Source organism: Ciconia boyciana, chromosome 5 (assembly GCF_034638445.1).
Source record: "Ciconia boyciana chromosome 5, ASM3463844v1, whole genome shotgun sequence".
NCBI classification, from domain to species: domain Eukaryota; kingdom Metazoa; phylum Chordata; class Aves; order Ciconiiformes; family Ciconiidae; genus Ciconia; species Ciconia boyciana.
In genome coordinates this window covers 84,876,119-84,899,115 of record NC_132938.1, presented here as the reverse complement: position 1 = coordinate 84,899,115, position 22,997 = coordinate 84,876,119, and the positions used below count along the sequence as shown (strand labels likewise).

Here is a 22,997-nt window from a genome sequence, read left to right as displayed (position 1 = left end):
CGAACTCAGCTCTTTTTGAGAAAGGGGAGAACATAATACAAGCCATCAACTTAAACATTTCCATATCCATGGTGAACATGTGTACATGTTTAGGACAGAAGTCAATACCAGCATACACTAAAAACCTGCATGACAGAAAACAATTGAGGACAGTTAACTGCAGCACAGGTTTTCTTCTTTTTCTCTGCAACTATGTATGAGGTTCAAAGCCACATTCTGTTATCAGATGAAATCGTTGCTCATAGGAAATGAGGTAAGTTGCATAACTTGGAGACAAACGAACCCACAAATGCAGTTTTGCTATTCAGAAACACTAATGCTGCTAACCAATGACAGAGGACTGAGAGGGGTTGTGCTTTTTTCTGCAAAAGCACAGAAAGAAGCGTTTGCCCACAAGTTTCATTGTAGGCTCTTGCCACAGCACCAAACTGGTGTTTGTATTCATCAGCATCATTTAGGCACAGAAAGGAGAGCGACCGTATCCTTCAGCATCGGCTTATACCCTTTCTGGGATGCAGCTTGTCCTTTGGCGTGTCCCGTCAGCTCTGATGGTCGCATACATTCCGAGTGAAATATTCCAATACGCAAATGCTAAGCCTGGGCATTCTGAAAGGCACCAAAGGAGATAGAACCACAGTGATGACTGAGAAACAAATGCAACGGTGGGGGCCCTCCCCAGCCCGAGGGCTGGAGCGCATACTACACCCATCCATCCCAGCAAGGCAGATGGCGCATGGTCATCTGGCCCTGCCTGAGTCCCTGGGACAGAAGAGGGAGAACTCAGCATCTGACATAGAGTTAGCAGCAAATGGTCTTTATATTAGCATCCTACAGCTAAAGCCTATGAGTAGGTAAAAATCATGCTACAAAGAGTACCAGCCTGATAAACAACCACCACAATACCCTAATCTGATGGGAGCATGAATCTGCTGCTGAGCTGTGCTCTACAGTTCTTCCCCGAACGTGCTTTGTCTCTGGAAAAATGCATGTGCGGCATCATTAAAAGCAGGATGCAAGCTTGCCTGTCATTGATGGAAGTAGATAAAGAATGGCTTGATGTTCTTTGAAGTACAGAACACACAGCATAGCTAAGAGTGTAGAATAAATTGCCCAATATATTCTAGATGAGAAACAATATGTCACATTATTAAAGACACACTAATGCACGAAAGAACAGGCTTAAGGTGGCAGACTCAACTTGGCATTATCATTTGTTAGGCTTTCCCTCCCCGGGTGGCATATATAATTATATTATTGCTGTGGGACCCAGTGGGAATTTCACTGTTGACTATCATCATTCCCGGAGTAAGTATCTGTAATGAATCAATTTTTTGTTTTTTGTTTTTTTCAGGAGAGGTTGAGCTTGCTCCATCCTTACCCTCAAACTCAATGACCTTTATTCTATCATTTAGCTCAACAATAGCTTGTCTAAGTGTCTGCTTTTAGTTGATAGAAAGTTAAAAGAAGGTTTCAAGTCTGCATAAGGCAGGCAAATGTGCAGCATTATTTTAAAACAGAAATTACTACTTGACCTCTTGTGAACCATTTATACTTTGAACAATGAAGACTGATGTCTCTGGTGTCTCTCTTGGCTAGTATCAACGCACAAGCTAGCTTCTGTTATACTGTTTTTTGTTTCCGTGATTGCTATCCTAGTAACAAGCAAAGCTCCCTTTGCCCAGCCAAGCTTCCAGTGATTAAACCAGGCAGCGCATCTCAAACTTCTCTTCTTCCACTGCCTCCTCAAGTGGAAAATTAAGCCATGTGCACAAATATAATTCCAGCCATTTGTTTCGTATCCTCATACACCACTCAATGTTAGGCAACTACAGAAAAAAAATGCACAAACAATAAAACAAAAGTACAAAGAACAGCTTAATACTACAGTAAGCAATTTAAACAGCTGTCTTGGTTTATCCTTCCCCCAGCACAGTGTTTTCTTCATTCTCCAGCAAGCATCTCTTCCAAAAAGAAAAGTAAACCTTTGTTAGTGCCTACCAATTGGGAAGAGCAGGATAAAGTTGGCAAAGATTTTTGTCATGTGTTTCCCTTTTAAAATATAAGGCTTTATTTGCCTTTTACGCTACTGTGAGGTTTGTATTTATTTAAGTTCATGCTTTCAATTTGCAGAAATTAATTTTGTACAGACACTATATATATATGGAGACTCGCTACTATTTGCAGACTTAAGGAATCTTAGTATCTTCAAAAACAATTTTTTCCCACAACATAAGTGTCAAAGAAAATATCAGACTCCATAACAGAAACATTGAGGTTGAAAAAATGAGATGCCCTTTCTCTCCTCATTCCCCAAATACGGGAAATACAAAATGCTCAGGTTTCCACAAATATTACATTAGCTCTAAGTCATTCAAATAGGAGGAGTTCCTTTAACAAATAAAGGGGAATGAAATACGCTATATGTGCATGTAAGAGCCCTACCCTTTCCATATTCAAGTCAGTCTTAGAGGCAGAGTCCAGTTTGCTGTTAACTTGTCGAACATCCTCTGTTTAGTTTTCCCTCTCCACCAACTTCCTTCTTGCAACATTTGCCCTTGTTTGGTGAACTCTTTTGAGGAAGGAGCATAATTTCTCGTATTGGGAAAGCACATAGCTCCTTGAGTCATTCTGTAAACGAATGTATGAAGACAGTAGCCCTGCAGTTGAAAGTGAAGAAGATCATGGGGCTATGAGAACTAATAATTCCACAACTTAATCTCTGCTCTTCTAGGAATTCAGTTCAAGTTACTTGCACTAAAAATGAGGGATAAAACAAGGAAACAAGGGGGGAAGGGTGCTCATGCTGCACTGTCTCAGAGGGACGATAACGGCTGCTGTCTGGCTTTGCAGTACTTGGAGGAAGCCAGCGCTCGGGGGAAGATAGGGAAGAGCAGTCCCTACGCATTTGAGGGCGCTGGAAGTGACCGAGGCAGACAGAGGAGTCACCTCCAAGCCAAAGCATGCTGCCATGTGAGCCTGAGGCCTAGATCCTACTTTAGGGTTGATTCTGCTTTTTGGCACAAGCAACAACTCCAGTTGACTTCCTCCTGGGAGAAGAGTATTAAGATAGCCAGAGATAAAACCTGAGTACCTTCCCTGCGGCAGGTCTCTTCCATCCCAATGATGGCACGCTGTTACTGCAGACCTCAAAACACCACTGGCATGGATTTTACAGGCATTTCTCACCTGTCTCTAATGAAGCTACTTAAATCCATACAGTGCTATAGACCAGCATGAGGCTGTAGAATACAGCTATGTTTGCACCAGCAGTGCATCTGTCTAGTTATTTCCAAATTTGATAATAACATACAAATCCTGCTTCCAGTTCTGACTCTTGAGGCACATCTTTCCGCCCGACTTGTCAGTGAACTCCATCTGGGAAAGCAATACCGCAGTTGTACTTCTGAGACACTCTGTGTGCTGATGCAAGCCTGAACACGATTCCCTAGACTCAGGTTGGGCGGAGAGGGAGCAACCACGTTACAAAACACACCCGCAGATAAATTCTTGAGGTATGTTGATTTTCATGTAACACAGTTTTCTTAAAACAAGTTGACAGTACAGCAATAGCAGGTTTCAAACTAACTCCTCTCGAGCCTGTGTACACCCCCTGTGCCCAAAAGCATGCTGGTACAGTTGCCTCTGGAAGACCCCACAGCACTGAAATGCAGCAAGCTTTCAGCAGGGCACATAAAAAGGGACAGAGCTGATAACTGGCTCACTCCCTGTACAGATGAGGTACTCCAACTGGACATAATGCAAGCCAGGAGGAGGCAGAAGACCAAATCTCTCTAGTTTAATCTGTAACTTCCAGCGAGTTATGTTGCCCCACTAATTTCTGGTGCCTCTGTTTCTTTAGAAACTTACCATGAAGAAGGCATGTATTTTGCACCACGAGATCAAGTCCCAGTGAAGCTATTACAAAATTATTAAGAAGTGAGTTTACTGAGCCTACACAGATCTCTCTAAATAGATCCTTCCCCAAATAACCTGATTTCAAAGGCTTTAAAAAAATGCACATATAGAAGTTGTTTATTCCCAAAGAGATGAACCAAGCCGTTCTCTGCACTCTAAAGTCCTTTCCAGAACTGGATTCCTTCCATGCCGCCTTTTCATCTAAACACATTTGTTTTATTTTAAGTGGTGTGTTTTAATGAGGGTGTCTCTTGAACCTCATCTACCTCAGACTCAGCAAGAGTATCAGTGTCTCTTATGGGATAGCATCACGGAATATTTTATATGCTATGACAAGCAATCTCTTCGGTAATATTTTGGTCCAACATTTCCTGGGCTATTTAATCTCAGCTTTTTAAAAACGGAGTGTCCTGTAAAAGGAAACTGCGTTAGAGGGAAAGCAATAAATGCTTCATTCAGTGTGCTTGGCCAAAATAGCTCACTGAGTCTTGGAATGAAAAGACCCTTGTCCATAACAACACAGACACAATTACAAGCACAGACAGGATGGTTTTGCCTAGAAGGGAAAATGCCTTGTAGCATTAAGGAGGAGGGGTGAAATCTCTCAATGAGTAGGGCAATCCGTTTGATAATAATTGGGACCCTTAGAATGGGGAGTGGGGAAGAGATGGGAGGTCAGAAGTGCATAAAGGGGACACCAAAGTGAACCTCCCATCTTCCTAAGGAAACCACTTCCTCTTGTTCCCTTCCTGTCTCCCTGAAGAGAATATTTAGGATAACTCATCACGGAAGCGTTCCAAGGAGAAAACCCCATCAATTATCACTCCCTCCTCCTCCATTGTTCTTTCTCAGCTGTACCTTCCTGAATGTTGTAACACTTGATCCAACCCTTTTCTATGTCATCCTTCTCTTCAGTTGTCTGCACGTTACTCTTCTTCCTTAGCGCTGTCATAGATTTTGCACTTTGCCTTCCGCTTCCAACCCTTCATCTTGACTCTCCCTTTTGCTTCTCTGGCCTTAAGCTGCAGTTCCCCTTTAACTCCTCCTAACTCCTCTTTCCCGAGGGATTCACGTTGCAGATGGCAGCAGCAAAAGCAGATTGAGGTGCACCTTAGAAGCCCGAGCCACAGGACTTGGGACAATCATTCGACACAGTATCAGATCCCACAGCAGTGCTAAGAGGGGTCCTACGAAGACTTCATCTGTTAATGGGGGTCAGTCAAGCATGGTGCCTTTTTTATTCACCATCGGTTAGTGACTCCCCAGGCCAATTAAAATTATCCCACAAGGTTCAAATCAGCATGAACACTGTCTTGCAGAACTGCAGCAGCACTACAGACCTCAGGAAGGAAGCTTGACTGAGGCTCAGCACTTCGTCATGTTCACTTCTTGCTTCCCTGAAAGTAACTCAGAATTTGGTCTCGACAAGAAGGAAGCAAAGAAGCAGCAGCAGTCATGCCTAAAACAAACATTTTATTCTGATAATGAAGTTACAAAAAAAAGTTATTCTTTTGGTAGGGCTATAAATGCAGAGTAGCTGTCAAATGTAGGGAATGCTGCTCTGCACGTCTACAATGCAGTAACTGTTCCTGAAAAGATCTTTCAGATGTCACAGCACTTCTGTCCCTTCAGGGAGGGCTGCTTTCAGTTCCTCCCTTGATCACAAGTTCTCTGACAGGACTGCATTGGAAAAAAATTGTTATTTGCAAGCTCTTTTCAGGCTATACTCTTTTCGCGCTCACGATCGCTAGACTTCTATTCTGTGAAAAATACAGGCTGCAGAGACAAGACTTATATATTCACCCCACTTTGCAGTATACAGGAAATTTAAGGTAGAGAAGTGCATAGTGTAGTGAACCGTGCATGGGACTCACGGTGAGGAGACCCAGGTGCTCTTCCGGCTTCTGCAGACAACCTGCAGTGACATGAGACTAAAAAGTCTGTGATCTGGCAGCCTCCACCAAAAAAAAATATTTTATGCATCGATTTACTTCACCACCATGAAATCGGCAAATATCAAGAAGAGTCATGTGTTTTTAGTAGGAAGAGATTGTCTCCCATCTCTTGCCACGGGAACAGAATCTCTGAAGACAATTTGCTCTCATAATCCCCTGCTTTTTGAGAGCAATAGGATGTGATTTGTTCCAAGGCAAAGTGCTTTCTGAAGAGGCTGTTGCATGCTTTCCAGATGGGCTTTGCATTATCTCTCCATACTGTTAGGGTACACTTAAACAGCACTGCCAGCAACAGGAAGTTGCTGATGTGCTTGCTCGCGTGTTTTAAGATGCCTTAAGGTGAGCTGCCAGATTTTCAAACAGAGGTTTTTCTGTTTTGCATGCCAAATATTTCTTAAAGAAAACATACTCTGTTTTCTCTTGTCTGTGATATCACTCATTTGCCCTACTGGCATGGAAATTATGTTCTAGTCACATTGCAGAGTAAGAGAACACAATTTTTGCTTTTTTCCCTGGAAGGTGTACCAAGTAAAGCAAATAAATAGGTGGTTAAATTACATCTTCATATTGAACGCACTTCATATAAAAATTTTTGTCTGTTGATATTGCTATCAACTTTCAGATAGATAATTATCTGTGGCAATGCCAGAAGCACTTACTGACCTTGTTTTCAAATGGAAGGTTGTCATGGCACATGCCAACATTATGTCTTACACCACCGTCTAGACATGGCCAAAATTACTCTCAGCCTTTACTGACACTGCTATGGGAACAGAGATAAGTCCGTAATATAGCTTTTCAAGCCACCCAACACAGTGCAAAGGAATTTCTTTAACCTGAACTAAAATTGAACCCAGACAACAGAAGCGTATTACCATCTTGGCCTACTAATGCAAAGCACAATTATTTTTGCCTTCACATGTCAAAATGAAAAATGTGCAGCTTAGTTATTATTTTTATATTGTAAATAAGAAATTTGTTCTAGAGTGAAAAATGCAAAAAACCACAGACAGTTCCTCAGGGAAAGAGCGTCCCCTCCTCCCCTCCCCAAAAGCCAAAACCAGTAGAAATGTACTCACTTAAGTAAATATACATCAACTCATATACATCTGCTTAGTCTGAAATGTAAGGTCTACAGCATGTGATCTTTCTTCTTATTTCTTTTTTAATTCTCACCATGTGTATTGCCTGATCTCAGAACTGCAAGGGACAGACTATAAATAGGGAGTACCAAGCTCTGATTTCCCAGCTCAGTCTGTGCTTAAAACTACAGGGTCAAGCAGGCACTTCCAAACTAAGACTTAAGCTTAACAGTAGAAAAATTGCCAAAGGCAATATCATTTTAAGGGATAGCTGCCTCTGTCTTTCCCATCCTGGATTTAATTCTCACATTGTGGAATACCATCCTTTACCCAGGCTAGTTCCAACTATCCGGGTAATTGCACTGTGAACTGAGCTGCTGAACATAGCTGACAGCCATTCCTAACCCAAGAACCTCCACGTGAGAAGCTGCAGCGGCTTAACTGCCTCCAGAATAGGCTTATGCACATGCCTGCCACATAGACAAGACAAAGCAAAACTCCTCTTTTCTTTGGTAGGACCAGGTTTTTCTCCCAGAGAACCACACAGCTCCTCATTTGGTAGACAAGCCACATTTTCTTTAAAATTATACTGGAAATGCTGTGAAAGAAAAAATTCATATTTGAAATTTTTTTTTTTTAAATAACCCATTTCTCTTATCCCCTAACGTAAATAACCTAATAGTGATGCACAGCATAATCCACATCTGTTTTCTCCTCTGCCTTTTTCGTCCTACTTGCTTCCCTTCAGCTAACGTCACTTTTCTTCCCCTGTAGCAGAGCCTCTTCTCAATCAAGCCGTCTCCCAGCCGATTGTGGAGTTAAAGAAAACTTAACTAGGACATAACAAAAATGGTGTTGCCACTACCTTCCTGGCTTAATTTGTGTGTTAAAAACCCTGTTTTTCCCTGTGCCCACCTTGCAGTGGGTTTTTTTTCCAGGCAAAAGCTCTGCATTTCTTTGTACAGCACTTAGCACAGGGCACATTTCATAGCTGGTATAGCCGCATTTTTGTAAAATAGGCAATTAAGAGGAGGAAAAAACTCCCAGTTTCTTCATGCTGGAGATGAGCAAATCGATTATCCACTGGAAAGCATAGTTTGCCTGTTAGTGGTTGGTCTTTGTGTCATATCGGTTCCCATCTACTTGACAAAGCAACCATGCTGAAAAGGATGATATGGTTATACAGCCCAGGCTTTAGCACAGTTCACGGCACCTAGGAACAAACTATAAACATGGCTCGGTTCCCTACAAGACGCAAAAAAAAGAAAAAATATTTTTATGTCCTTCTCAAATATGACATACAGCATTGTCACCAGAGTTCTATCACCCGTATCACTTAACTCTAGCCAGAAAAATTACATTGAAGCCCTCCAAAAGTCAAGAGTTTCTTTAAGACTGTTCATTAATATTTGATATATTTAATCCAACATACATGGCATATTTGAACTATAAATTTGGTTATGCTTTAATTTGTCTTGAATTGCCTTTGGGGTTTTTCCTTTCCTCTGGTACTGAGTTTACTTGTGTGTGTATATAAAATGCACACAACGTATGTAAACACACAGAGAAAAGCTACATTTCTTACATAACGAGGTGACCACAGAAGCTGAAACAAACTAATACACGCATCATGTGCTCAGACTCAGACTATAAGTCTGCAAGCAGCGTATGCTGTACTCAGGTTACTGAGACACAGGACTAAGTTTACCTGGTCTCCGCTGCTAATTCACTGGACGGTGCTGGAAAAAATCCGTTTCTTGCACAAAGGCACTGGCTGCCTCTTTGTAAAATGAGAGTGATAAATATCTGTCAAGTCCCATTTACTGACTTCAGTAGGAGTTGCGCTCGATAACGAGTTGAATAAGTATAGGATCCATCCCTGTATTAGCCTGCATTAGAGGAATTGCGTCTCACAGGTGTTATTGTGAGTCATCAGCTGCTCAAAACAGCTCTTTTGAAACCTTGGAGTTTCCCTTTAAGATCTGATGAGATCTGTGTCATTCAGCAGCTCATTTTACTTCCTCAGCATTTTCTCACTTCCGCATTGTACGAACGGGCAGTCATGATCAGATTGTTTCAAAATAGGGCCCTTCTGAACACAGGAAATTTTTAAGCACCGGGTCTGATCTCACACCAGCACCGAGCCAGCAAAACATTGCTAAGTCAATAGTTACTCTGGACTGCTATTAGGGTAGAAGGGGTGAAAAGCCGATTCAAACTCATTCGCAAAATGTATAAACAACATTCTGCAAATTATTGAAGGCTGTCACTTTTTAAGACACGAAATCCTGCTATCGAGAGAATTGAATAGCATTAACCAAATTCTGTCAGTGTCACCATCAGAAATCTAGGGAAGCTCTCACTGTTCATGGAATTACACCAACAGTGCAGGGAGCATATACCTTAAAAAACCCAAATCAATCTAGAAAAGCTTTCTAAGGGAAGTTAAGTTTTTGTTTTCCACAATTCCCCCCTCCCTCCTGGTGAAGCAGTAGATCTTTCTCTATCATACAAAATTGCTGTTTCACTTTTGTGGAAGCATACAGTGCAAGAGCTCCGTTCTTTCCTCCTGCAGTTCTGTTCTCGATTTCAGAGGAGTTGTGCCTGCTTTACACCAGTCTAAACAAGAAAAGAATCAGACATTCCATCTTCAGTGCTTTTTTTTTCAAAGATAAATGACTGTGTTTTGCTGCTTTCCCCATGGCTTATTCCAGAGATCTGCTGCCAGTTCAGACTGGCTCAGTGTCAAGACTCGACACACAGCAAAAACAGTCGAAAAATAGCAACGCTCCATCTGATCGGCTAATTTGGAAGTTTTGTGCGCTCAGAGCTGTAACAGTTGGGAAGGTAGCAGACCCACAGCGTTTTTAGATACCTGTTTCTATTAGAGTGCTTTGCAAAAGTTTACTCCGTGAGTTTTGGGCAGGAGGCAGATGACTTAAGAAGCTTAAACATTGAAAGGAAAGAAAGGGGGAAGGGAGAGAGGAAAGAGAGAAACAGCTAATTGCCGTAGAACACGTGCAAATGTAAATGTGCATCCAAGCAGGGCAGATCAATGTGTCACATTTGGACAGAAGATAAACTGAAGGTCAGCTAGAGCAGTGCTGCAACGACAAACTGATGACACGCAATTCAAGTCTCTTTTGTAAAGAATGGTCTAGCTCCAGTGTTTGATCCCCTGCAAGGATTCACAATTGTTTTATAACTTTTCACAAGAAAAAAATATTTGCTTCCTGCCTTAGCTTAAAGACACTGAAAGAAGTAGGGACAGATTAATTTCCTTTGAGGCTTTGTCTAGTGCTCTATCAGAAAGAAACATCTCCATAAGCACTTAATACATTTCACCTCCATCAGTAATCAAGTCCACATTGGTGAAAATAAAAGCATTAAAATGAAACAGACATAATTTCTGTGTGGAAATTTTATTTTACATCAACTCCCGAGTGGACAATCAGATTCACATCTTAAAGCAGTTTGCACATGGTGTACTGTTTTGGAAGCAAGTTTTAAGTTAGAGCAACTACTTTATCAGAAATAACTCCATGTGGGCAGCAAAAGTGTTCAGTCCCAGTCAGAAACACGTCAGCTGTTCATGTCATGTTGTAATGTGCATAACTCGTTAAAAAACTATTTAGGCCACGGACTTGAGCTTTAGTCTAACACCTGCTTCCGTACAAAATCATTTCATAAGTTCTCTATGCAATTTTGAGTGGAAGCTTCACTCTGCAGAGTCCGTATATGAAATTATCTGTTTATTTTTGTTTCTTTTCTGTGAGCATCCAGACCCGCTGACTAATCAAAAGGAGAGTCTCCTACTTCTCTACTCGTCTTGGAGCTGAAGAGCAAACATAGTAACAGGAGTGAGACTTTTTTCATCTCACATTGTCAAGGAATGGGTTGCGGTACTGTTATTCACAGCATGCAGATTTTTATTCCACTGTCATCTCACCTGTGAGAGATGCTAATTAATTCAGAATTATTTTTTTTTTTCACTTCAGGATGCGTGCGAGAAAACCTAGCTGAAATGTCAGCTTCCACATTTCAACATTGACAGTTAAAAAAAACAAAAGAAAACTTTCTGCTTGTCAGCTGCTGGGGTTTGCTTGAGGGAGACACACAGGGAAGTGCTCGACACTTTGATTCCACATGGGGTGTCCCCCCCCTTTTTTTTTAAACAGTCTCTTTTAGGACTAGGACTGCATTTCAAAATCTTCTAACGTAAGTGCCTGACTAAAAATAGGCTTTTAGAGAAACCGTTCAATAAAGCACAGTGCGAAACTCCCACTGTGAATAAGGAAATGAACATGATAGGGTCTTAGGCTTGTTTTGACAAAGACATTCTTTGGCCACCCCAGCTGCCCGTCAGCTTGGAAATGGCATTGAAATCTTTCTCTTCAAAGGACAGCTGGAAGCAACTGTGGGAGAGAGAGGAGCCCTGTAACAGAGCAATAACTCAGCTCTGAGCCCAGCCTCAGCCAATTAATTTAGGATGCTCAAGGGTTCCTAGGGGATGGACAACATTTTCTGCATTGATGGCTGGAGCAGAGCAGAAATGTTACAACCAACAGATGGTTAAATTCACTATGCTCTGGTGACTTCTTAAGCAAGGGTCATGTAAATACTTCAGGAGCTACCTCTTATCATTAAAAAAAAAATAATCAAGAAATCTTTTACCCTACATCAAAAGCCTTGATGCTACTGACTATCTTAACTAGTTTGTTATCTCTCTGCTTTAAAGCGCAGATTTCTACATCCTCACTGCTACCTACTATAAGTGACTCTTGGCAAGAAGGTTTCTTTCAGGTCTCTGAATATTCTCAAGGCTATAACCCTTGAATATAAAGAGTAAGGTGGGCTCTCATTGGTGGGCTCTCACGGACTGCACATTGATGGACTGATCCGAGGGCAAATGGCAGATTGTCTGAGAGGACTTAGTTAGCATTGCACCATTAGCCTATTCCTCTCATTCCTAGATGCCCACATCCTCACATCAATGGCTCAAATGTGCTTTAAGAAGGCAGACCATGTATTCAAGTAATTGTTAAGCCAGGGAGTCCCAACTCCCACCAAAATCATAGTGTTTTTTCTTTTTTCAAGCAGGAATATTTCTTAGCTTACCGGATTTTGTGCTTCTAGGATTCACTTTTTCAGCTTCTCTTCACCGTCATGAAAGAGGCCTATTTAAAATTTCCCAGAAAACAATTAATTAAATTTCCCCTTAATTATAAGATTTCCAGAGCTTCTATTTCAAGCAAGGAAAAGCTCACATGAGATTTGTGGTATGCAATGATAGAGTCAATAATACCGACCTGCCACACCTCTCAGTAGCTTCACATTCTTTAACTGACATAACAAAGGATATTTTTTCCTCTGTAAAGCACAAAATCCTCCAGAAGTTGAAGTGAAAGCTGCATGAGATCACCTACTGCCAGAAAGAGAAGGCAGTATCAGTCACTCTAGGTAACATAGTTGACTGCCTTCCAATTAAAGGACCATTCCCTGGGAGGCAGATACCTTTTATCTCGGACGTGGAAATCATCCCGTAGCCTCCCTCCTGCATTACCTCGGCTGTGTGCAGACAACCATCAAGATTATTATGAGCCTTACAGGCAGAAAGTTCCAAGAGTGTCACATAAAGAAAAGACAAAACAGAGGCATAACAAATCATCACTTTCTTATGGGACTGAAAGTAACATGTGTTGCTGTAGAAATATCTATTTTCTTTGGGTTTCGGGTCCTGTACTTTAGAAGATGCTAAAGCAATTTCCAAACCACAGCCCTAATTCTGGGGAGGTTTAAGGTCAACCATAGCCTTACTCACTGGAGTTGGAAATGAACAAAAGCAAACAGAGCGAGAATTGGGTGGGGTGCGAAAGGCCAGGAACTTATAGCTATCTGCCCTTCTTTATGGCTCATCTCAGAATTAATTTGACTGGACAAGCACACACTTTAGATGGAGGAGGGAAGGCAGGAGCAGGAGGGAGGATACACCCTGCCCCCTCAGCTCCAGAGCTCCTGAGCGGTGGTTTCCTCCCCAGTGTGTTCCAGAGGGAGGTCAAGAGCATCCTCCTCAGCAGAGTCAGGTCTCAGTTGTGCTGCTTTTTTAATGCACATTCAGATTTAGCGCTGCTTGCATCAGACACCTCTCCTTTAGTAACACAAGGGCCAGCCTACTGTGCATTCGGTGTTGGGCTGAACAAGGGTTCGTAGGAGCATGCAAAGGGAAAGTTCTGGTGTTATATTACCTAAGCTTAATAAACACAGCTAGGGCAAAGTCTTCTGGAAAGCCTAGCATTGCTGCTCTGAAAAAGCATAGAAAAGGTGTTCCTGAAATAAAGCTGAAGGACATATATGTGATGCCTACCAGAGGATTTTTTTTAAATACTTCCCTCTAAGAAAACTAGTCAGTCAAGCCCATAACCACCTTTTACCTCTCCTGGACCTGGAGAGAGTCCTAGGGTCCCACACAGGCTAGAGCTGCCTGTCACACTAACAACATATGGCAAGACCTGGCAAGTGACCGCAATCGAGTCCTATACCACATCTCTGCATCAGTGTTAAGGGAAGGGAGAGAAGGGAAGCCCAGGACAACACACAGCTCTTGAGCCAGAAGCAACAGATGAACATGGAGCTGAGGAACATGCCCATGACTACAGATTAGTTTCGTTACGCACTTCCCCCCACCCAACCCTAAGCATCCACGATCGAAGCCTTGGGAAGCTCCAGAGGAAGGGTGCCTCCCAGCCATGAGCCTAGTACCGGTTGGTGTGTGAATATCACTCCTACTACGCAAGATAAAACAAACACAAAATCCCTCCTTACTGCTCCATGGGTCTGGATAGAGGGTTAAAAACCTAACTCCTTCCCCACATAGCCACACTAGATAGACAGGCTCTGGCCTTGGTAATACAGCTTTCTGTGATAAATGATCTGTACAAGGCAGTGGATTTCTTATGGAAGCCACATGTTCCCTTTTCTTCCCTAGAGCCACTCCAGTGACAAAGGGGACTGGCATGGGGCTCCACTTCACCAGTCCCATAAGGTCTCCTTCCTCATTGACAGACTGCTAGGAGAGAGAAACTTGTTTCTAGAGAAGCCTGAGACACTGGCTAAGACGAACTCCAAGGATTCTGTGAAATGCTGAACCCATTACTCAGCAACCACAAAAAGAAACTGGTCTCAGATCCAGCTGCTGAGAAATGCTGCAAAGTGACATCTTCTCATTTAGTTTGGGCAGTCACACAGTGTTTTTCTTTTAAGCTTAGGAGAAATAATACTACTAGTATCACAGTCCAGCAAGAAGTGCTACAACATCTGTACTGACTCACATCTCTAGAGAAGGAAGAGCAGGCTGGCCTAGTACACTGCATTATAACAAATCCACCTTTAAAGAAGACCTCACACTTCTATTGCACAGCAGCATTTCCAATTATTTGTGAGGGTATGTACCCTGTGGCCCAAGAAATACCTTTTCCTAGCCCCCAAAAATTGCCATGAGGTTTAGTCGGGATATGAATATGTGGCTAAGAGAGCCACAACTCCCCAGACAACTGTTTTCCTGCTTTTGCACCTCAGGAAAATCCTGACGGGTCAAAGTCTGTAGGCACGTGAGGGTCAGTCAGCACAGCGCTGCCTGGAAAGCAGCAGCTGCTATGAATCATATCCTGGGAACTCCATAGAGAGGGTACAGATAAGTGAGGACAGGGCAGCATTCCCTTTCTGGCCCGGGACCTGGCTGTCTCATGTTCTAAACCAGCAAAAGAAACAGTATATGGGAAAGTATTTGAATGGAAGTGCAGAAACTGCTAGAAAACTCTAGGTATTAACAATCCACTGTCCAGATGGAAAAATGTGTTTTGCAAGTTTCCAGAGGGGTATTTTCCTTCCCCAGTGCTGTTAAATATTTCCACAGAAAATCTGGGTGATACTTTTAATGAAAAAAAAAAAAATAGAGATCATGCCTCTAAAACCTGACACTGAGCCAGGAGGCTTGCATGTACCACAGAAGAACAGAACTAGATTTAAGTGTTACTTGAAAAACAAGAGTGCAGCTAGGTACAGACCAAGGTAAAGTGCTCACTGCGCTGGAGCAGGGGAAGGGAGGCGACCAGTCACTCCGCTGCTCTGCAGGAAGGGCTCAAGGGGTTACAGCAGATCACAGGCCAGACCCAAGTCAGCTGTATCGTATGGTTTTGACAAGGGGCAGGCACTAAGGGCTGTGTTAAACAAGAACAGAGGATGCAAGAGGTGTGAAGTAACCCTTCCCTTCTATTCCATATCCACAGGAGTGCTGTGTCCAAGTAGCATACTGCGCTTCAAAGCGAGGTGTAGACAAACGGGGTCAGCTCCCGAGGATGTCAGTGGGAACTGTCAGAAGTCTGGAAACCACATGGCTTGTGAGTAAATATTAAGTGGAAGGACTGGTTTAGCCCAGAAGAGAGAAGACAGAGTCAGTACATAGCCTATTATTTACAAAAATAGCAAATGGGAAGGGGACAGTCTGTGCAGCCATGTTCCCTTTAATCAGGACAGATAAAGGTGTACCTAAATGATACCAAACTAAATTTAGGTTAAACATCATGGACAAATTTTGTAGCTGCAAGGATAATTAAGTATTGAATGAGTTGCCTGGGGAGATGGTGATGTTTCTGGCACAGGGAGGTTTTCATAACAGGTTAGACAAACAGGTGTAGTTAATCCTGCTCTGGGGTAGGAGAAGAAACGGGATGAGCTTGTGAGATCCCTTTGAGACTTGTAGTCTAGAGGAAACACTGACACTGGAGAGCAGCTTCAATTCCTCCTTTCTCCTACAAGTGAGAACAAGGGTGCAAGTATGTTTTTAGAATACAGTTCTTGACCAGTCCCATAGTCCCCCTTTACCTAGCTAATCCAACCTCTCCCTTCCTTCTCCTTTCCCCTAGCCCAAGAACAAGCATATTAGTTTTAGGTTATTTTGCATTCTCCAGGCAGTCCCTTTTCCCAGTGCTCCCTCGCTCCTTCCCTGAGGATCTAACTACTTCATCACCACCCCACCTATCCCACAAGCATGAGCTAACTGCTGGGGGTCTGACAGGTTACATACCCCATACAATCCTTGGCAACTTGCTTGGTGTTGCAGTTTACTGCTTCTGTGTCAGACTGGAATAAAGCCTTGCGTGCCTTACTGTTGAAGTGTTATCTGTCCACTGATACTAGTTTACACAATAAAGATGCAACCTACTCCACGTCACGTGGCTCAGCTAGAACCTACATCGGCAACACTGCCAGGCCTACTTGCTGTCCTCCCACTTCCACCTGAATCGATCAGGTCAAGTGCCACACAGCATTTTGCAAGGGCTGAAAAACAGACTTGGTTCCTGGCTTGGCTGACAGAGCCAGAGTACAGAGCCTTGCCCAGGGATAGCTTCCTCTTCGCTAAGTGAGTATCACTGAGAATCCGTTGGTGGTTTTCACTGTTTCTGTTCCTGCTCTGGAAGTTGCCTTTCTTTAGCATTCTGTGGTCAGGCTGTGTCTGGTGCCTGCTAACAGCCTTACGGACAGCTGCTACAAAGACAGTGGGAAGCACATATGAACAAAATGGGTGCACATTTCCAACAGCTGCTTTCCAAAAAAGCCTTCTGAAGCTTAACGTACAGCGAGCACTTTGTACCCAGCTAGAGACAGTCCTTTTTCCACCATGTTGCCTGACAAAACAAAAATCGTCCCATCTCCACATAGCTCAACTGTTTCATAACAGATGATGCTGCAGCAAACCCCCCCTCCCTCCAACTGGTAATGGACCACCTCTTAGTGATGCAAGGTATAGCACTGCTGCTAACTCCTAGGGCCTGTTTGATCAAGGCCTTCCCACCCATTTCAGGATGGGTGGCTAACCAGTTGCAGTCATCTCCTCCACCCAGCAAGATACTACCTGACATCCAGGTTAGCCATGATTCCTTACTGACACAGCATTTCTGTTCATGCTTCGATTTACACACTGAGGATTACGATAACTTCTTCTGGCTAAAGCTTGTGACAGTTCTGCCTGGCTCTGCCCCCACAAGATTTGGGAATTTGTCTTGCAGCTAGCTTTAGTGGTGGATTACCAATGACCAACCATTCAAATATTCCAGTGCCACAGGATAGTTCTGCCTCCTGTAGCCTCTTGCTTGTCATCCTGTTTCTCCTGAAGGTCCCATGTCCAGGAGCCCTAATCCTCCAGGAAAATTCATCTAAGTTGTCTCTGTAATCCGGTGTATAAAAGTGTATAACCTTTAAGGCAGACACCACACTCTGCAGGCAAAGAAAGCCCTTGCATTTACAGTGAGAAGCCTGCAAGACAAGTTTTCCTTTAACCTACCACCTGATAAGTAGAGAGCTTTAGCACTGCTGTCAGAGCTCCCTGAAGCAAAGGCTATAAAGAAGTAGGATTTGGCAAGAGCTGCTGTCATCTGCAAGACTGCCTCTTTGATCCTCCTTACACTTCTGTAATCATGCCAACAGCTCTGCAAAACAGAACAACAGAGCTGCTGCGTAAATGCAATCTCCTGCTCACTTCCTTTTTCCCTCTGATGGAATTTTTGCTTGGTGACATTTCTTTTTATACAGTAAGAAAACTCCTGCGCCTCCCTCTCCACAGTCTCTGCCTCTTTATTGCAGCATTTCTGTTTAAGCTCATGGGAACCCTGACTCAAAGAAGTAGCGCTGACTACGAGAGAGGACACTGGTCTGCGAGTGAGGAGACCCTCACACTGCCAGCCGTGCCTCTGACCAGTAATGAAACTGAGTAACTGAGCATTTCCCTTGTGCTGCTTTAGACTGGGAGCCCTACAGAATCATAACTGTTTACTGCGTATTTGCCTAGCACATTTGCCTATAAGCATCCCCTGAAGCAAATCAGGGTTGAGTAACCCAGACTGCTCTCTGGCTTTAGGGGCTGCACAAACTGCCTCCTGGACGCCATGAAAATGAAGAAGAGTGCAGATAAACTGTGATATGCGATCTCCAATGTACACGCATCAGTCCAGACAGTGGTTACTCCATGCCGTGTTACAGGTATTTCCTCTGATTTCTCACTGTATTTTCAGTACCATATTATGTTGCACAACAGCTGAAGAGTATTTAATGAAGTCAAGTAGGAAACCTTGTCCTGAAGAGTCAGCCATCGCCAAGACCTGACTCTGCTATGCCAAAAGCTGTGGCAAAACTCCAAGCAGTCTCTTCCAGGGGCTCGCATTCATGTAGTGCCAGTATCAAGCTTTCAGAATGCAGTCATTGAAGACATCAGTCAAACAACATAAATAAAAATGCAGGGTTTTTTCCCCTCTAGTCCTGTTCTGATTTCTGAGCCCTGAAGGTAAGCATCAGCCACATTTCTGAACCTTTTTGCATTGTTCTTTTTTATACAGTAACTATGATTTTCCTATCAGTGTATTAACACAGAAGGTTAGTCTATAAAAAAAAGAACCAAGCGTGGAGGACTGCACAATGATGTGCAAGGGCTGGCAATTATGACTTAAAGCATTTCAAGTCCAAGTCCCCCTTAATTCATGTAATAAAAACCTCTATGTACTTCATTAAAGTACACCCAATATATTAATAATTCAATATTCATTGAAATATGTAAAGATTAACAGTATAAAAGTACAGGTAGAATACAGCATCAAACAGAAATGACGATTTTGCTTGAGACCCTTTGTGCATCGTAGATGAAAGCTGAGGGAGATAAAAATATATGTACAACTAGCATGCAAGCTTTCACTTGCAATTATGATCAAACTACCAAATCCTTTCACTACTTATGCTTCACTAGACTGTTTCTGTCTGTTTGTTCCTTTTCGAAAGGAACAAACCATGTCCAAGCTACTGAACTATACTTATCCAGAGAGCATGAAATCAGAGCTTCCCAACATGTGCCTTTACAGTTAACATCCACCACATAATTAGTACTTTCTTTAAGAACATGTGTTTTTAAGTGGGAGCATCTTTGGAACCTTTGAATAGGTATTTTTAGCTTCAAAAACAAACAGAATTTGGACACTCAAAGCACTGTCTTTATTCTGCGTTGGTATAGCAGCCAGTACAACGGGTCTTGGTTCACAACCAGAGCTCCTGTAAACTGCCACAGTATTTGTTTTTAAAAAAACTCTCCCAGTGTCATCTACTAGTGTGAGAATTATGTCCTTCAGAGGATCTTGCATTTTGCGTGACTCCTGTTTATTTCCTTTTTAGGGACAAACAGAGCCCTTTCATTTACCAATGCTTTAAATAAAAGGTGCCATTTAGAAAAGATGCAGTGTTTGGCTCCCTTTCACTTGATGCCTGCAGTACAGTTCAGTATTTCAATGCAGCAGTTGCTAGCATATTCTTGAACAGAACTGGAGAGTGAGAGCAAGTACGGTATTCATTGTAAACATGGCACGAATTCATTGACCCAAGGCAGCAGGCCAGGTCCAAAAGTTATCAGTTTGCATTTGACCTTAAATATTAGGCTTCCATGAGTATCTGTATTTAACAGGTTTGTCCCCCACTCACGTATCTTATTCTTTGTATAGTCATTTGTACCAGCACAGAGAGACATGAAAATTTATCTGGATCAGAGTGGTAACATCTGACACGCACTCACTTAACCCTTCTGTCCTACATATTCATCAGTCCTTTTCTTTCTCTCATTCTCTGTTTACATCTAAGATGACATTTCAGACAAGACAGCAAAATAAAAGATCATTATTCTCTGCAGCACAAGGGCCAGATTCTCCATTGCTTTCCACCATGCCAGATCATGCCAGTGAAAGTCATTTGGCTTTACTGTAGCACAAGAAGAGCACAAAGCAGCCCGAGTGCTTTGTGTCCCCTCTTTGAGCAGGTTGACATGGCAGCATAAGGTGTAATGGAAGGTCAGGCATATGGCACATAGTCTGTAAGGTGGAAACAAATACCATCAACCCGACTGCAACATGTACATGTGCTCTCTGAATGTCAAATGAGAAAAACTCAGTAAGCACACAAAAACTTCCTCAGGAGCCTTGACCTATAGGATACAGTTTTCCCTCAGTCATTCACAGACTTGGACACAGCATCAGCTTCTTCTGTTTGGTTCAACAGCATTAGCAGGCTCCCTCAGCTACCCAAGAGCTCATCTCCTTTGCAACCGAGAAGAGTGTTTCTTGAATGCCAGGAGAGCTGTTGCTCTTTCTTGCACAGGCATTACCCAACACTGTCTTTAGCTCCAAATACAGTTTTAGCAAAGTAATTTAAGTGGAAAATCGGGTAAAATCTAGGGCAGATTGACGTGGAGATCATGTTAATCATTATTGAACAACATTACAGTAAACAGGAAAATAGCAAGCAGAGCTGCTCTGCTTTTACCCCACACTGCAGGTAAAGAACAGCCCGAGTCGTATTTGACTAACAGGAATCTCTGCAGCAAAGTGAAAAACCTAATGTAATTGTATTGTTGGCATGCTCTTCACACCAATGTTGTGATACCAGAGGGAGGCAAAGAGAAATCTTCCATTCATTTTTGAAATGCCAAAAAACCCCCACCAAAATTAAGGATGAGATTTGAAGCATTTAAAAAATAACAGACTTTTTATGCAGTGCTCCCCAGTGACGCCTGACAACCTAGATGGAAGTCCTAAGCCTTAGACTGGGCCAGTCAAATCGTTTCTCCTGACGAAGTTAATCTAAAAGTCCTTTTCTATGTTATGACCTGTGTTTTGATGCACCTGGTAATTTCAAGCTGTGGGTATTCAGTTTCATTAAAGGAACAAACAAAAAGCTTTCTGCTGCAAAACAGTTTAAAAAAGTAGTTGGGAGGGAGAACTCGGGTCCCATCTCTTCTCTGCAAAACACAGCCTTACTTTTAACCAAGTGCTTTTTCATCAGAATTGCTCTGATTCCACTCACTGATTTACCCCTCATTTATTAAGCAGCCTGCTCTTACAAGCTCAGAGTTATATTAAGATATATGTTCAGCTACCTTCATACGATAGGAATAACATGAAATGCTGTCTGGCTAAAACAGACCTCACAGGTTTTCTAAGCATCCTTTCGCTTCTTTCATTCCCAGAGCAGATTCTTCATTTTGAGCCATTTCAGCATTACTAGCTATGTGCCTCTTCATTGACCCATTATGGAAGGAAAATACACATGAACTGTGCACTCAACATATTTCAACATTTTAATGATCTAATACACATCTTTATCAACGGACTATTTCTTGTTTTAAGACCTTGATCCTGACAACCTGAAGCATGTCTTTAATAGTCCAGAAACAGTCTTACTGTGAGGGGATCTATGCAGTAGCTTAACGCTAAGCACGCATTAATGAACGCAGCGAACCTGGAAAATGGAAGCCTTTCCTAGCTCACCAGCACCCGAGCAGGCTTTGAGCAACAGTGCTCCCCTGGCACTCTACAGCAGCTCGTGTCAGTGGAGCACGGCGAGCTGAATGACAGAGAGGGCTTGATTTCAGACAGGTGGCAGAGCTGGGAAGCCAGAAGTCTTCCAGTCATAACTCCCATTAACTGTTGTACCCATTTCCAGCGGGAACTGTCATTTCCCTGCTGGTAAGTTTTCATCTGGACTGTTGCTGACAAGCCATCGAAGCGTCCAGCCGGTCCTGCTCACACAACCAGTTATATGATCAACGGGGAGAGAACAGGAGCTAGACCTGAAAAGGCTTTTGGCCTCCTGCTGTGCTTAGATTATGATTTAATGCTGAAAAGTTGGCATGGCAACCAAACGCTTGGCAACAAAATGTCACGGCCAAGGAACAGGTCCAGAAGAGGGCCAAGCAAAAGCGCTGCCCAACTCTTCTGCGGGCAGATCAGTGCCCTACATACGCTTCTTGTCAGCGCTTCTGTAGCAGCAAGGATTACATCAGAAGGAAGCGTTATTAATAAACTAGGCAGGTCTGCAATAAGTGAATTGCAAATCTCTCCAAAACACTTGAAATGGACCCTGGCGCCTCATTCAGGCTCCTTTCGCTCCGTCCACCCGTTGCCACCCGTTGCCAGGAGACAGTCTTGCTCCACACGAGGACTCACCGCTAACTGCCATTGTGCTCTCTCTCCATGTCCCCCTCCTCCCCTGTCCCTTGCTCCCCTCAATGACAGGAGCCTTGGCAATGCCCTGTTTCTCAGTTCTGACACAATTACCTCTTTTAATTTGGAAGTTTTCAAAAGCTTTTTGCTTTTTCTACAATGATCAACCGAGCAAAATCCCCAACTCACACAACTCCAGACTTGCAACACGCAGGCTGGAAAAGGGACGCAAGTGCCTTAAAGACTAGGGCTGACCTAAGGGGAAATTAGTGAAGTACACTGTGAAGGACCTGTGTCAGATGGATCAAAGACTACTCGTTCGCTGCATGAGCACTGTGGCTGCATCTCCTGAAGACGAAGATATTTAGCCTGGGTGCCTGGTTAGTGCACACAAGATGATAGCCTCATTTGTGTTGGGAACTTTTTATAACCCATTAAAGCATACCCTTGGCTATTTAAAAGCTCCCAGGCTTTTGTTCCATCCTATAGGGCTTCAGAAACCTCACTTGCCTTTGGATATTGGCAAGCTTAGTCCCATGCACATCAGAAAATAAGCCATTCATTCTTCAGCCTTCGTGAAGTGCGTTCCTTATACCCCTAAAGGAAACCTTTTGGATATAGACTCGGTACGAGTCAATACAGTGTCACCGTCCCGAGTCTGCTGGCACCAGTGCCAATCTCTTCAGAGAGCTGGGCTGTTAAGCAGATAAGTGAAGTTAAAGGCTAATCGGTTCCAGGGTTGGTTTGCCAAGTACTGTGAGCCAAGGATCAGTTTACGCTGCCATTTGGCATCGTCTTCCATGGTCAGAACAAACCGAAAGGTGGCAGCTGAGGAGGAGACCACTGTTGTAGCGGAGGCCTCAGCACTGAAAGGCCGTAAGAGAGTAGCGTAGCTAAGGCATAACTAGAGAACATAGTGCTTCAGCTTCCTCAAGGATCTTGGAAAGCAGACAGAAAATGAGTGAGGATTTTAATGCTCCATTTGCAGGGACTTAATCACACAGCCTGTCCCTGCACCT

At 43.1% G+C, this 22,997-nt stretch overlaps 1 long non-coding RNA gene across 1 annotated transcript in view; it reads left to right on the top strand.

The window, feature by feature from the left end:
* LOC140651653 (uncharacterized) overlaps positions 1–22,997 on the top strand; it is a 67,394-nt gene that overhangs the window by 12,709 nt on the left and 31,688 nt on the right. Inside the window, exon 2 of the long non-coding RNA XR_012042467.1 lies at positions 17,865–17,986. This is a non-coding gene — a long non-coding RNA (uncharacterized lncRNA). The remainder of the gene's footprint in view (positions 1–17,864; positions 17,987–22,997) is intronic.